Consider the following 15,609-nt stretch of genomic DNA (forward strand, 5'->3'; position numbering starts at 1 on the left):
GGTGGCAGCATTATGGGAAATGTAGTTCTGCAACAGTTAAAGCTCATAAGCCTTCCCTTACCTGATTCAAATCCCTCTGCATGCATATTATAGACACTGTTTTCATATACTCAGAAGGCCCTACAAGAGCACCACAAGAGATAAAGCGAGCATTACAATATTACTACATGGAGATTAGTCACTAGTGGTAAATCTGCACTTTCATGGGCGACTAATTTCCTGAAAGTGCTTTTCAATCTTCAGTAATGTAAACTCCCATTGGGAAAACATACACGTGGCTTTTGAAGCAACTGCGGGCTACTTCAGAAAGCTTCAGTGGCTTGTACTTTCCCAAACAGTGGTTAACATTATTGCCGGTGGAAAGCTAACTAGGGACAGTAGCACAGATTAATAGCAGGGGCCCTAAGGGTTGCAGTTAAACAGACAGACTGTTAAGGGGTAAGGTTAATGGCTGAAAACTTTACCATGGAGATTTCAGATTGACTATAGTGCGAGAGAGCTATGCAACGTAGTATTCATTATTTATATTGTTTTTATTGTTGTTTTTTTGTTAGTGTCACTGTTAAGAGTACACCCCCCAAAATATATGCTTTGTATTTGGAATCTTGAATAAAGAACTAAGCAAGAAACCTTGATACAATATTGTTGTTTGTAAATATGAGTATATTGGTACTTTATATTATGTTAATAAAACATCACAATACATTACACTGCATTACATAACTGCACGTATGCTGAGATGGTAAACATATGTAATGGTTAAAACTCAAACCCCACCCTAACCCGCTGCTCCTCCACCCACACCTGGCACGCTCCCCTCTTTATATACCCATGCCTACCCAGCTATGATGTCACAAAAGGGGCATGGAGAAATATTTGGTATTATTAGTTATCAGATCTAAATGATGAGCATTTTTGCATTACATTTGTCTGCACCATTAGTGGGACCTTGTTTAAAGTCCTGATCAAAACTTTCACCTGTGGCTCACCTTCTGGTCTTGAACCTGCCCATCCTAAGATTGGGGTAGTGACAGCAATTAATGTCCTTGCCGGAGGAGCCCAACAGGAGCAGGACTCACTTGTTTTCCTCTGGTATTTGCAGTTTCTGGAAGGGTTAACAAACAATAGAAAGTTGTGTTTCCCTCCAATTTTTAAAAACATTAAGCAGGGGTGCAATGAGGCTGTGATCACAAAATACATATAGACAAATACAAGAGATCTTCTGCACTCAACCCATTATCAATATATTAAGGACATTGAGACATTTTATGTCTTAAGCTACTAAAAATGCCTTACCCTTTAAACCAGGGCTGCCCAAAAGTTAGATCAGGATCTACAAATAGACCTTTAGCTGGTGATCAGTAGATCTCAAGACACTGTCAACAAACAAACAGCTTGTCTAAATCACTCTCCTGTTTCATGCTTTTCATTCAAATTATAGATCACAGGCAAAGACAATGTTATGATGGATGTAAAAAAATGGTTTCATTTTTGGTGTCAGTGTCTCTTTAAACTAGTAAATCTTATAAACATGAAATTAACCCAATAGGCTGGTTTTCCCTATATATCTTAGTTTGGATCAAGTACAAGGTACTGTTTTATTATTACAAAGGAAAATGATATACATTTAAAAAAAATTTGATTATTTGGATAACATACAATGGGAGACAGACTTTCTGTAATTCGGAGCTTTCTGGATAACGGGTTTCCGGATAATGGATCCCATACCTGTATATGAAAATGCTTAAACCTGAAATAAGTTTTTAGTTTTGCTGTGTTACCCACTCAAAGGTTTTTCAGTTTGTAATAACTAAATCAGATTTAAGGAGTGTCCAGGAATCCTTTCAACTATTAGAAACTGGCAAGTGAGATGCTGGCAGCTTTCCTTTGCAGTTTCAGGTGTCATACAACTGATGTATTGCTGCACAGCTGTAAACAAGAGGTGCATATTGGCTAAAGTCTGCACATTCCACATTTATGCAAAGCTTGAGCCTGGTACAAGCAATGTCCACTAAGGTAACTAAGTACTTATAAGGGGAGATTTTTGAGTTTTACTGTGTTTCTAATACAGTATCTCAAGAGAAACTGGTTGCTGCTCTTAAAGAGGACATATAAGGTACTTTATAACTTAACATAGAATTTACTACAGTGTATATACTGTAAACCCAATATAGTACAGTATTAGGTTTGAGATTTAACACCACTTTATTATCTCATGAATCATATGTTCACAAGAGGATTTTATGCAGCACAAATTGAATTTGATTTGAATTTGAAAAAAAACCCTCAAATATCAGGAAGGCTGCTAACATATCCAAATTGATCCCTGGACCTCTCCCATTGATGTAAACAGCAATTCGGCAGGTTTTAGGTGGCGAATAGTCTAATTCGAATTAAGGGCCAGAGTAAAAAACTCGTATCGAGTTTGGATAAGTCCCTGGTCGAATTTGACAGTTTTGACCATAAAAAAATTCAAAAATTTTAATTCGAATTTTCAATTCGACCTTAAATAAATCTGCCCCTGTGTTTTCTAATAACCAGAAAAAAATCTTGAGATAAAGATGAAGGTGAAAAGATTGCTTCGCCATTAATCAGAGTTGATCCAAATTCAGTCTTGACTATTATCATGTTATAGTACCTCGTCTAGCCATGACTGAATTACTTACATCCACCTAATGCACATTCTATCTATTATATAATTTATAATGCAAGGCCAACCCTGGCACAAAAGTACAACTATTATAATACAGGTATGGGTTCTGTTATCCATAAAGCTCAGAATTCCAGAAAGGCTGTCTTCTATAGACTCCATTTTATCCAAATAATCTAAATTTTTCCTTTTTCTCTGTAATAATAAAACAGTACCTTGTACTTGATCCAGTCTAAGATATAAGTAATCCTTATTGGAAGCAGACCCAGCCTATTGGGTTTATTTAATGTTCACATGATTTTCTAGTAGACTTAAAGGAGAACTAAACCCCCGTGCTTTTAAAAATCGCTACCCCCTACCCTACATAGCCCATCCTCTCTGCTCCCCCCAACCTAGGTGTTACCTTCAGTAATTGCCCCTAATTCTTTACTTAACTCTGTCATTGTAGCGGAGCTCAAGGGCGCCATCTTCTGGCTCTTCATTCTTCTTCGGGTCTTCTTACTTCCCTTTGGCAATTTCCGCCACTTACGCCGCATGCACAGGTGTCAGAAACCAGAAAACTGCTCTAGCTACGCATGCACTGACACGCCATTCAGTTCCAGAAGAGGCGAAGATGGCGCCCGTGAGCTTAGCTGCGAAAACTCTGCAAGGAGAGTTATGTAAAGAACTAAGGGCAATTACAAGAGGTAACACCTTGGTTGGGGGGGTTAGCAGAGATGGGGGCTATGTAGGGTAGGGGGTAGCAATTTTAATAGCAAGGGGGTTTAGTTCTCCTTTAACGTACAAAGATCCAATTTATGGAAAGATCTGTTATACAGAAAGCCCCAGGTCCTGAGAATTCTGGATAACAGGTCCCATAACCTGACCCTTGTATGTTGTACTACAGCAAAAAAAGGAAAGTTGTAATCAATGCTAAATTTCTAATCATTAGGTGGGGGGGGTGCATGGAGGTGTGACCACAAAAAACATACAATGACAAGTTCTTCTATTGATTCAGTGATATACCAAATCCATTATCAATACATTAAGGACATAGAGACATTTTGTGCATACTGCTACTGAAAAATGCCTTACCCTTTAAACAAAACATTATTATTTGTCCATATATTGCAATATAGTCGAGCTGGCCGACTACGTCAAAGTTATCCCTGGTGTCCTACACTGTAGCTAGGAAGGGAGGGAGCTATAACATATACAGTACAAATAAACAATAGCAAAAAAGGGAAAGTTGTGCTCACTGTTACATTTTCAACAATTTGGAAGGGGTGCAATAAGGCTGTGACCTCAAAATTCATATAGATAAATACAAAAGGTTCTCTGCACTCAACCCGTTATCAATATATTAAAAGCAATGAGACATTTGTGCATTAAGCTGTTAAAAAACGCCCTCCCCTTTAAACAAAACAGGGATTGTCCATATATTGCGCAATAATAACTGATCAATGCACATTTCCTGGTCCCCTGTTTTACTAGTAAATTAGTGTCTGTACAAGTGTATATGTTTTCAAAAGCAGGGGTAACTAAAGCACCCATAGAGTTGGCAATGTAGACAGCAATGTTGCTGGGGGGATGTGGGCAACTGGGCATGTGATATCGCTGTGCATGTGCACAATGTGTAGTTATGTCACTAAATGTGCGAGTGTTTGCGGTGACTGCACCATGGTAAATAAAAAACTTTTGGGAGACCGGGGGGTGGGAGAATTAGGAGCCTCCCAAAATTTTCAGGAGACTTGACAGCAATGCACTCAGAAACTGGACCATTACATTTATAATATAATATATACGTGACAAAATTGGTCATTGGAACATAACCATACTGTATATTATATATAAAAGTATGGGATCTGTTATCCGTAAACCCATTATCCAGAACGCTCCATATTGGAGCTCCAATCCTATTGGGTTTAATTCATTTTGAAAGATTTTTTAGTAGTTATAAGGTATTGAAAGCTCCACTCCTATTGGGTTTAATTCATTTTGAAATTATTTTTTAGTAGACTTAAGGTGGTCATACACTCTTAGGCCAACAGCAGGGTGATAACGGGTTAATCCGACCCTGGGGGCCGAACAATCGGATTACAATGAAGCGTTGCATCAACTAGCCTGGGTCAAAGAAAAAAATCAAACTTGCCCGATTTATATCTGGCCAATTTTTGGCCTGATATCGATCGGGGGGACCTGTCGGAAGCAGGCCTAGATTTGTGGAGAGGCCCCAAGGCCCAGGCCTAGGCCTAGTATTTAGGGGGTGGCATGCTGCCCAACCACACCCACATTGGTTCAGAAACACTAGGGATGAGCAGGAGATACGATCGTTTATTAAATTTCCTGTGCGCCAATCCCCATTGCTCCGGTCTCAATGATGACAATTTGAGTAAATAAATGGAGGGGATGGGGTCGACAAACAACATCGGCCTAGTGGTGCCCACTATAGTAATATATGGCCACCTTTAAGTTATTGTGATCCATATTACATAAAGACCCTTTATCTGGAAAACCCCAGGCTCCAAGCATCCAAATCCCATACCTGTATATATATTCACAGTAAGGGATTCAAGGTCAAAGGGGCGAGTGACAGAGGGGAGGGAGGTGAGAGTGACAGAGGAGAGCGGCGAGAGTTGTAGAGGGGAGCAAACCTGGACTAGGAGTAGGCAGAAGAATCTTGAACAGGCACCTGCCCATCACCCTCACATCATTGTGCCCTAGGCAGGTGTCTCTTCTGCCTACTCCTAGTTCTGGCCCTGCAGTGTGGTGTTCCTGGGGCACTAAGTTGTCTAAAGAAGGGCTAAACTGATCCAGGTAGGCAACAGATCAAGACCCCTATGCTGATCAGTAGTGGGACAGCACCTGTGAATGCTCAGTGCAGAATGGCCTGCGTGATAAAGTAAGATACAGTCTTTCCTTTACTATTTTTTTTTTTTCTAAAACATTTTAACCCTTTATGAACAGTTAATTGTGAGTTTTGTTACTGAAAATACAAATTGATATTTCTTTCAAATTTTCATTTTTCTTTATTTAATAATAAAGCCATGTTTGCCATGTATCTGATTCTGCATGTAGAGAGAAAGAGAGATCGCTGCATTTTCTCAATTGTTGTCTTTTCAACCTGTAACAGCTCTCACAGGCACTGCTTATAGAGGTGAATGGGTGCTGCACGGCACTTTGTCAATATGTGAAGAACCACCACTGGGGAGAACATTAGAAATTGCAGCAATGGGAGGTAGATAAGAAATTGCAGCAACAGGGTTAATTGAGAAATAGTGGCAGCAGGGGGGAGCCCCATAATCCATGGGCATCCAGCACTAATGTTAATGCCTCTTTAAGTCATAAATGCTGCTTTCAGATATTCATGGCTCTTACACATTATTAGTGTAGTATTACTAGTGTGAGTGCCTACTGATCATGGCACTACATGCTGCTGGGGTTTTTCAGATACCGACACTGTCAGTACTATACAATGCTCTCTCAACTCTATCAGCAGTAGGGATGTAGCGAACTGCCGAGTATGTGTTCGCGAACGCCGTTCGCGAACACCGGCAAAAAATGCGAACAGTTCGCGAACAGTTCGCGAACTTCGAACATCCGAAAATCGTTCGATTCGAACAATCGAAGGATTTTAATCGTTCGATCGAATGATTTCATTCAATCCAATGGCTTCGATCGTTCGTTCGATTCGAACGACAATCGTTCGATTTTAGCGATCGAATGGTCGAATGGTCGAACGATTTTGACGCTAACGCCTATTGGCGAACGTCGCGCGACGTTCGCGAACTTGCGGCGGACGCGAACAGTCGAAGTTCGCGCGAACTAGTTCGCCGGCGAACAGTTCGCTACATCCCTAATCAGCAGTACCTGGGAGAGCTGCTACAGGTTCATGACAATGAAACTTCCTGAAATGAAACTATGAGCTTCATCTCATGGAAATAATAATAATTCTGTGCCCTTTCTGTCTTTCTCTCTCAGATTCACTAAACATCAAATTTGCGCTAGCTTCCGCTTCTCTCACTTCGCAACACTTCGCCAGGCGTAGATTCGCCAGGACAACGCTAATTCACTAAAATCCGAAGTTGGTCCAGGGCGCCAAACGCTGGCGAAGATGCGGTAGCTTTACTGTGGCAAGCGAAGCGAAGTTGCGCTACCGTTGTCTAATTTGCATACGGCGGGAAGTTAAAGTTGAATGGACGATATGTTGCAGCAATAACATTACATTAGACAATCCCGGGAAACCTTAATAAAATAAAATAGAGTTGTTATAATGCCCTAAACATGAGCCCAGCGTATAGTTTATTTGCCATATGTAAGGAAATGTAGGGGGGAAGGAGGGTACCCCAGAAAAAAATTTAAGATCTTTTGCAGCCTATCACCCTGAAAAATGATGATAGATGATGATAGAGTCGCCAGCATTTTTATTTTTTGAGGAAATCCTATCTATTATCTATTGCACTTCGCCTGGTCTGAGGTGGCATCGGCAAGTCTGGCGCAAGAGGTAAAGTTCAGTAAAATCCGCATGTTAGTGAATTCGCGTAGTTACGCCCCTTCGCCAGAGCGCAATTTCGCCAGGTGTAAGGAAGCAAAGTACCGCTAGAGTCTATCTCCTTCGCTAGCGCCCGTTAAATCGACAAAGTAATGAAATTACATCACACTGGCGAATTTTTGCTAACGTTAGTCACTTCGCCCTTTAGTAAATCTGCCCCTTTCTCTCTCTACAAGCAGGAGTCAGATACATGGCCAACTCCAGCTATTATTATAAGATAATGCCAAAAGAAAATAATTAAGAGAGAGGAAATATAGATTTGTTTATTAGTAAGAAAAAAACATAAGAAACTGTTAATAAAGGGTTAATAGAATTTAGAAAATATAAATGGCCCCAAAACTAGCTCCTCTCATACATGTGGGTTTGGCTTATCTCATAAATGTGCAGTACAGAGCATTGACTTGAAAAAAGTAAATGTCCCCTACAGGTATGAGATCCAAATCCATTATTCAGAAAGCTCCAAATTATGGGAAGGCAATCTACCTTACCCCCAATTCTATTTAAATAATTCTACATTTTAAAAATGATTTCCTTTTTCCCCTGTAATAACAAAACAATAGCTTGTATTTAGTCCCATCCAATAAATACATCATTCTGATTGGAGGTAAAACAATTCCTATTCAAGGCCATATTTACCATACAGGGACTTGACGGCCTAATGTTTAAATGATTTCTGTAGTGGACCTCGGCTATGGAAATCCAAATTGCAGAAAAACCCCTTATCCAGAAATCTCCAGGTCATTCACACATCTGTCATAACCAATGCATAAAACAGTTTATGATGCACATTGACACTTTTTTATGTACATATGCAGCATAAAATAATTCAGACATTATAATAAGCACAGTTTGTGAGATCGAATGTACACAATTCTGCCAATGTTCCCATATAAATATTCTGCATTTTCAGTACTTTCTTAGAGACAAACACCATCTGTTCATGTGTGTATGGATGCTGGGTTTTCATTTTAGGGGTTGAACCTAATGGACTTTGTCTTTTTTCAAACTGATTTAACTATGTAACTACTGTATGTAACCATCTAGCTAGCCTGAGTTTTTTGAGTTTAAATGTTAAAAAGTCAGAATCATTTTGGAACAATAAGTACAAACCCTTGGCCATGCAATTTCCATTCTTTCCAATTAGAATTTCAGTGGTAACAAACTTAAAAGCATCAAACACGGAACCATTTTTAACATTACTTTCATAACATTTTAGTAAAGGTTCTGACTGTGAAAAGCATATCCGGAACTAAAAAAGTGTCCTAGTTCTTATAAACTCTCCTCGGATTTAGTCCCATTGTATTTGGCATTGTAATGAAAAAAAGTTAAACTTTGCATCATGCCAGAAATGTAATTTTAGATGTAAAAGTAATTCCTGTTGAAACTCTCAAAACAGTGTTGCAGAATCCTGCTTTTTTCCAGCTAGGACTCCGGTTTCTTGCCTTGTTGTAGGAAGAATGCAAGGCATTATGGGTAGTGATGGGCGAATTTATTCGCCAGGCGCGAATTCGCGGCAAATTAGCTTGATTCGCCGCCAGCGAATAAGTTCGCGAAATGCCCGCGAAAATTTGCGGAAAAAAACGGGCACCGGCGTCAAAAACGGGCGCCGGGGTCAAAAACGAGACGCCGGTGCCGTTTCGTGAATTTTTCGCTGTTTCGCAAATTTCGCACGAAATTCACGAAAATTTCGGCGAAACGGCGCAAATTCGCCCATCACTAATTATGGGTAGTAATAAGCCAACCTGTCTCGTTTCACTTCGCCGCGTTGTGGACGTTTTTCATTTTCATGCAAAATGCACTGAAATCAATGGGCATCTGGGCATTTTGTTTCTCAAAAATTTCAAATGAATGAAAATCAATGAGCAATTTTACTCAAGTCCAAATAAATGCTGCTTCTTTCTCGTGTGCAAAAATAACGGAAAAGACTGCCAGCCCATGGTTTTCCTTAAAAAAATAATTGTTACAAAAAGGAGATGTGCCATAATTTGACCAAAATATTGTATGTAAGCTCACATGTAAGCTTTCAATTATTTTTAAAGGCAAACCATACGCTGGCATATTTCTCCTTATTTTAGTGTACAATGAGGTTGAGTTGAGAAGCAAATATTCCGCTTCTGGTAAATGACAAATTCTTCTCTTCTAGGGTGGAGAGAACAATTGAGCTTCTCTGTTCTAACATAATTCCCCTTGGACCCCCTCTGGCGCCAAAAAGGTGAGCGTGGGGGGAGGAGGGGGAGAGCAGCAGGAGCAAGCTGCCTCAGGGTGGCAGAGGGACCAGGATCAACCCTGAGTTGGCTAACTCCAGAAAATGGTTTAGATCAAGCAATGGCACAAGGGTGCTTCTAGCAGCCATTAACGCTGCAGCGTGTGTTTCGATTTCTTTCATCTTTTAACTAGGCCTTTGGAGGGGCTGTTTGGGCCTCTTTATACTTGAAATGTCTATTTTGAACTTCAGTCTGGACCTGTGACAGCTGCTCTCTAACGTGTACATCTGAATGACATACAAGTTAGAGAGCCACCTCTTGTGAATACATCATTGCTGAATGCAGGAAGTGCTGTATTCATGGCCCCTGTACCAATATTACTATCTACAGAGCAGAGAGCAAAGTACACAAAGCAGGGTGGATTGCACCCGTTATTTGTACATCCACTGTAGTAAACAACCCCTTTTTTTTCTAACAGTCAGGACAAGCTGTGCTGGTAATATAATAATTAGCTGGACAGATATTGCTTTCAATAGCAATAATGCTTACAATTCACTAATGGATATGGTAAAGTTGCTAAGATTTACATTATGTGCATGATGCAAATATTCTTTTTTTTCCGTATGTGACGGCAGTTGCCCTTTAATCCTTGAGCACCAAATGAACACTCAGTTTGCTGAGTACAGACCTTGCTGCAGTGGATTATTCTAATGGAGGAATGAGGCTTGAATGCTTAACCCAGAGCAGTGTGCTTGGAATGTCTAATCTTGAGCCGCCTGATGGAAAGCATATTAAAGAGCAGTGTGTTTGGAATTCTAAGCAGAACAGAGTATGTGCAGTGCTTAAGCTGAAGCAGTAAATTAGGTAATGTAACATATGAGGGCCATTATACATTTATTTTTTTATTTTCCCTTTGGATTTGTTTGATGGAAAGACCTGAATGTAAATGTACTTCCCTATATTATCTTTCCATGAAGGTGTTACCTGTAAATATGTAAGGCATTTTGGCCTATAGACTGGCTAAGATCCTTAGCACCTCCCATGGGCCTCCTATTGTTCAATAATCCCATTTCAAGAACATAGAAGGGTGCCTGGCCTAGCATTCCAGGGTATATACATAATGTCATTTGGGGCTTAGCATAGCAGAGGCATTCTTGTTTATTTTTCATAGACTATAAAGACAGATAGTGGTATTTCTCTGCACTGAACACAATCTGGCAGAAAAGCTAGCACCCTTAAAGGAACAGCAACACAAAAATGTAAAAAAAATCATCTGCAATGCAATAACCACACATTAACAGTCACATTAAAATCTCTTGCTGTAAACAGTGCTCAGATTTCTTGGAATCTCTCTATTGGAATTGTTTATGTGCCAGGTCTGTTGTGACACTCACATATTCCGTATTCATAAACTCCCCGGCAAGTGCTACTAAATGTTATTATACGCATACTGAATATGTTTCAAGATGCAATTATAGAGAAAATTTGGAATAAAAACTTTAGAAGATGTATTAAGATTAGTTATTAGAACACTTTACATACTTTCAAAATAAAAAAATGTATATAGTGTAGTTGTGCAGTGTGTTCCGATTTTATGGTAGCAACTGACTCCCTAAAAGTTGCAATTACTGAATGTTTGTGTCGTTTTTTTAAGAATAATTAGTATGGGGGATATGATTAGGTATTTACTCTAACTATACTATTGAGATTATAATAGAATTGTTATGTTTTGGTAGCAGAGGATGAGTAGAGTATAACAGTGCTTTATTAGCAGAGTCATGCAGGCATTACACAACAGTAACTTTCACTTTCAAGCTGTACAGTACAAGTCCTGTGCACAGTGACACCCACAGGCCATTTGTATAAACACCACAATAATTATGTCATCCAAATGGGTCAGTGAAACTTTTGAGCAGTCTTGAAGGTATATCAATGCCTTGTTCAGAAATTGTTCAGTGTAAAAATAAAAACTAGGTAAATAGATGTGCAAAATAAAAATGTTTCTAATATAGTTCGTTAGCCAAACATGTAATGTATAAAGGCTGGAGTGACTGGATGTCTAACATAATAGCCAGAATACAACTTCCTGCTTTGCAGCTCTCTTGGTTTCCACTGATTGGTTACCAGTCAGTAACCAATCAATGACTTGACGGGGGGCCATATGGGTCATAACTGTAGTTTTTGAATCTGAGCTGAATGCTGAGGATCAATTGCAAACTCACTAAACAGAAATGTACCATGTGGCCCCCCTTCAAGTCGCTGACTTACTCAGAGTTAGAGAGCTGCAAAGCAGGAAGTTGTTTTCTTTTCTGTTAGACATCGGCTCACTCCAGCCTTTATACATTACATTTTTGGCTAACTAGCTATATTAGTAAAAAAAAATATTTTGCACAGTCTATCTATTTAGCCAGTTTTTACTTTTACACTGAACTATTCCTTTAAAGGTCACATATAGAACACGAGCCTTCAGTTGGATAGCCTAGGTGAGCGGTGGACTGACCAAAGATGTTTTGGGCCCCCAACCACGGGTCACAATTTCCATAAACATATTTGCATCAAATCTTTCACCCTAAATAGGGGAAATAGCATGGGATTTGTCCTCAGCATGGAAAGCAATGACAAATTGTAATTTTGAGGCAAACTGATGACAACTTCTGGGGTATCTGGGCCCACTGGAAACATCACTAACAGAACCCCTACCCCTGCTGCTGAGCCCCTCCTCATCCCTGATGCACTCTTACCCTTAAATAAGAACACTGTAAATGTGTTCCTATTCAGGATGGGTTGCTTCCTTGGGTATCAGTTTCACAATGTGCAAAAAGAATTCCATTACAAAGAAGAATTCCATGAAAAGGAAAATAAATACTAAACAATAGGGCCCACCACTCATGTTCCAAAATAAAAACACCCTTTATTGGTTTATCACTTAATAAAACAAAAACAAATATTAGAAAATGCAGAAAACGTGACTGTGTGCAAAAATGGTACAAATTTCCCATATTTAAAGTAATAACGGCCATAAAAAACAAATTTTTAAAATATGACTATACAATAAAAGTTACCTATTGGTCATACTAAGAGGTTTGTTTTTGTAAGTAATTATTAGTTGAGGTTACTAAATCTGACTGTTTTGCCAACCTGACTGTCCCATCTCAGACTGTCAGTTAAAGTTTCTAATTTTAACGGACTCCTGCTGCACAAATATGGCAGCCCCTTCATAGACGAACACAGGGAGTCAGATAGGTAATGTAAAAGCATTGGGCAAATACTTTATGGCAAAATTATAAAAAGCATGCAAAGTCAATTTTATGATAGATGTAAAAAAGGCATCATTTCTGGTGTCAGTATCTCTTTAAATGTACCTATGAAGCAATGAGATGGGTAGATTCACTTGGCATCTCCCAAATGCTTTATATAAGGTAAATAATTGAATTAAATTAAAAAAGTAAATAATTGAGGAATTAAACCCACATATACAAAAAGTACGCCATTTAAATATTATTGATATGTCAACCCAAAAAATTATTTTTTGCCTAATAAAAGAAAACACAATTATAAGCAACTTTCCAACATGAGTCTATTAAAAATTGTAAGTGCTTTGAAAGTTATTTGTTAAAACAATTGCTATTAAAAGCAGCATTTCTCTTAACTCCAGATTGTTACTTTTTAAACAATGTTGCAAAAGTCAATCTCCTACAGCAAATCGGGTCTGTCAATCCATTGGTTTATGTTACATTGTTTCAAAAGACAGAGCCACCAGGGCAGGGAATAGAAAGGGACAGACAAATACTGCTTTCAATAGCAATACATATACACATAACTCAACAACCATAGAAAATGTGTAATGAATGTATATTGCAACGTTGCTTAGAATAATGTTTTCTGTTATTAGGCAAACAATTATTATTGGGGTTGACAGGTCCTTTAAATAACTGATAACCTCGTCAGTTCCCATATAAAGTGTTTGTATACACTTGTGCCTTTTACTAGGGCAGTAGCAGTATTTTATAATATGGGTGTTTTCCATGTTGTTATAGTTTAGTAGCTAAGATTTCATTGTATGCACTTTGTATGTGAATATATTGTATGTGCAAATTACTTTTGTAAATAATATAATTCAGCCCAATACAATTTATGTCAGATTATTCTATTTATATCTTTCCTCATCCTTTAATCCAGGAAAATTTTTGTGTTTGTGTACAGTAAAATGAAAAAATTCAAAAGGAAAAAGCTCAGTGACTACACACATAAAGGTAACCTTGTGGTCTTTTTATATTTTCAGATTTGAACACAAGATGGCGCTATTGCTCTGAGCATAAAAACCTGACTAACTTCAAAAAGAGCCAAGTACGTCTTGGAAATTTTTCTCAGTGTCTGGGTCTTTCCAATGTGTTTAAAGGAAAAGTAACAGTATTAAACAGTATTAAAATAATTAAAATATAATGTAGTGTTGCCCTGCATTGGTAACTGGTGTGTTTGCTTCAAAAACACAACTATAGTTTATATAAACAAGCTGCTGTGTAGCCATGGGGCAGCCATTGAAGCACAGGATACACAGTAGATTACAGATAAGTTCTGAAGAATCTCATTGTATACTACAGAGTGTTATCTGCGTCCTCACCAAATGAGCGTCTCTCTCCTCAATTTGCCCACCTTGAGGTGGGAGATACGATCTGATCGTGGGCCCTGGGGTCTAATAATCAGATTACAACAAGGATATTATGGGTGGTCGGATCAAGGACCGCATCAACAAACCAATGCAGTCCTTCATCTGATTAGATTTTTAACGCTGCCCGATCAACATCTGCCCGACTTTTGTCTTGGTGTACTTGAAATGCCAGGCCATATTTTGACTCTTAGTTCTCACTCGATTGTGGTTTTCCTCTGTCAAGCTGCCACGCACTGTAGTTGCAACACCACAAGCAGACGCCACGTACAGGGGAGGCAGTTGAGGACCATGTGGCACAATGTTTGAAGTAGGTTGGACCAAGCCCTGCAGAAATGTAATGGAGACATTGTCATCGGGCAAAGTACTCTGTAAAGATCAGATTGAAGTTTTAAGATAAAATTATATTATCTTACAGTAAAAATTGTATTGTATACATTTCTCATAGGCAGAAATTATAATATTTATGTATATATGTTTTTGCTGAGAAACAGAAACCCTGCTCTAAGAGTTTTAGCACCTGTCCCAGGTTGCTCATAACATTCCCCCATATTTCATAAAAGGCACAAAGTTTGTCCATGTGCATTAACCTATAACAACCAATAAGACATATATGACATACAATGTACCAATAAGTAGTATCAGATCACAAACTCCCTCCCTCCCCCCCCCCCGCAAAAGTAAATACCCCTAAGCCGGTAATTAACCTTTGTTGCAGAGTCAGCGCAGCAGAGCTCACGGGGGCCATCTTTTGCCGCTTCAGTTATCTTCGGGTCTTCTTCCGCCACATTCGCAACTTGCACAGTTGTAGTGAACCGGGAAAATGCTCCAACTGCACCTGGGCCGATACGGAGCTTCCTTATTGAGACTAACAAATTGGCTAAAGATGGCCCCCGTGAGCTCTGCTGCGCTGACTCTGCAACAAGGGGTAATTACCGGCTATGGGGTATTTACTTGTGTTAACTCCGGTGCGGGGGGGGACTATGGAGAGTAGGGGGTAAGGGTTTTCATTAGAAAGGGGGTTTAGTTCTCCTTTAAAGTCACTGACTAAATCAGAGTTAGAGAGCTGAAAAGCAGGGAGTTGGGTTCTATTCTGTTAGACATCTGTTCACTTAAACCTTTACATTTGTGGCTAACTTACTATTTTATAAATATTTTTTATTTTGCACATCTATTTGCCCACTTTTTATTTTTACATTGAATCATTCCTTTAAGAGGAAACAGGTTTGCCATTATTTGGGCTTCATATTAAGACTTTCTGCAGTACTTGTATCGTCCACACCATGTCTTGTCTAAGCAGCTAGAAAGACCCAGAAATACTGCTTAGCAATATTTGTGCTTAGAGTCTGCTTCAGAATTTAATAGATAATTATATAGAATAAAGAGAGAAGGCGCACGCCCTTAAATTAAACTACGGGGTGCTAATCCATAGGTGACTCCCCATAAGGGTCTCCATTTAGAATTGCAAATATTAAGAGTAATGGATAGCACACCCGTTTTAAAAAATCAAATAAGTTTATTACAAAAAGAAAAAAATAATAAGAAAAAATAATATATA

This window comes from Xenopus laevis, chromosome 5S (genome assembly GCF_017654675.1).
Source record: "Xenopus laevis strain J_2021 chromosome 5S, Xenopus_laevis_v10.1, whole genome shotgun sequence".
Taxonomy (NCBI): Eukaryota; Metazoa; Chordata; class Amphibia; order Anura; family Pipidae; genus Xenopus; species Xenopus laevis.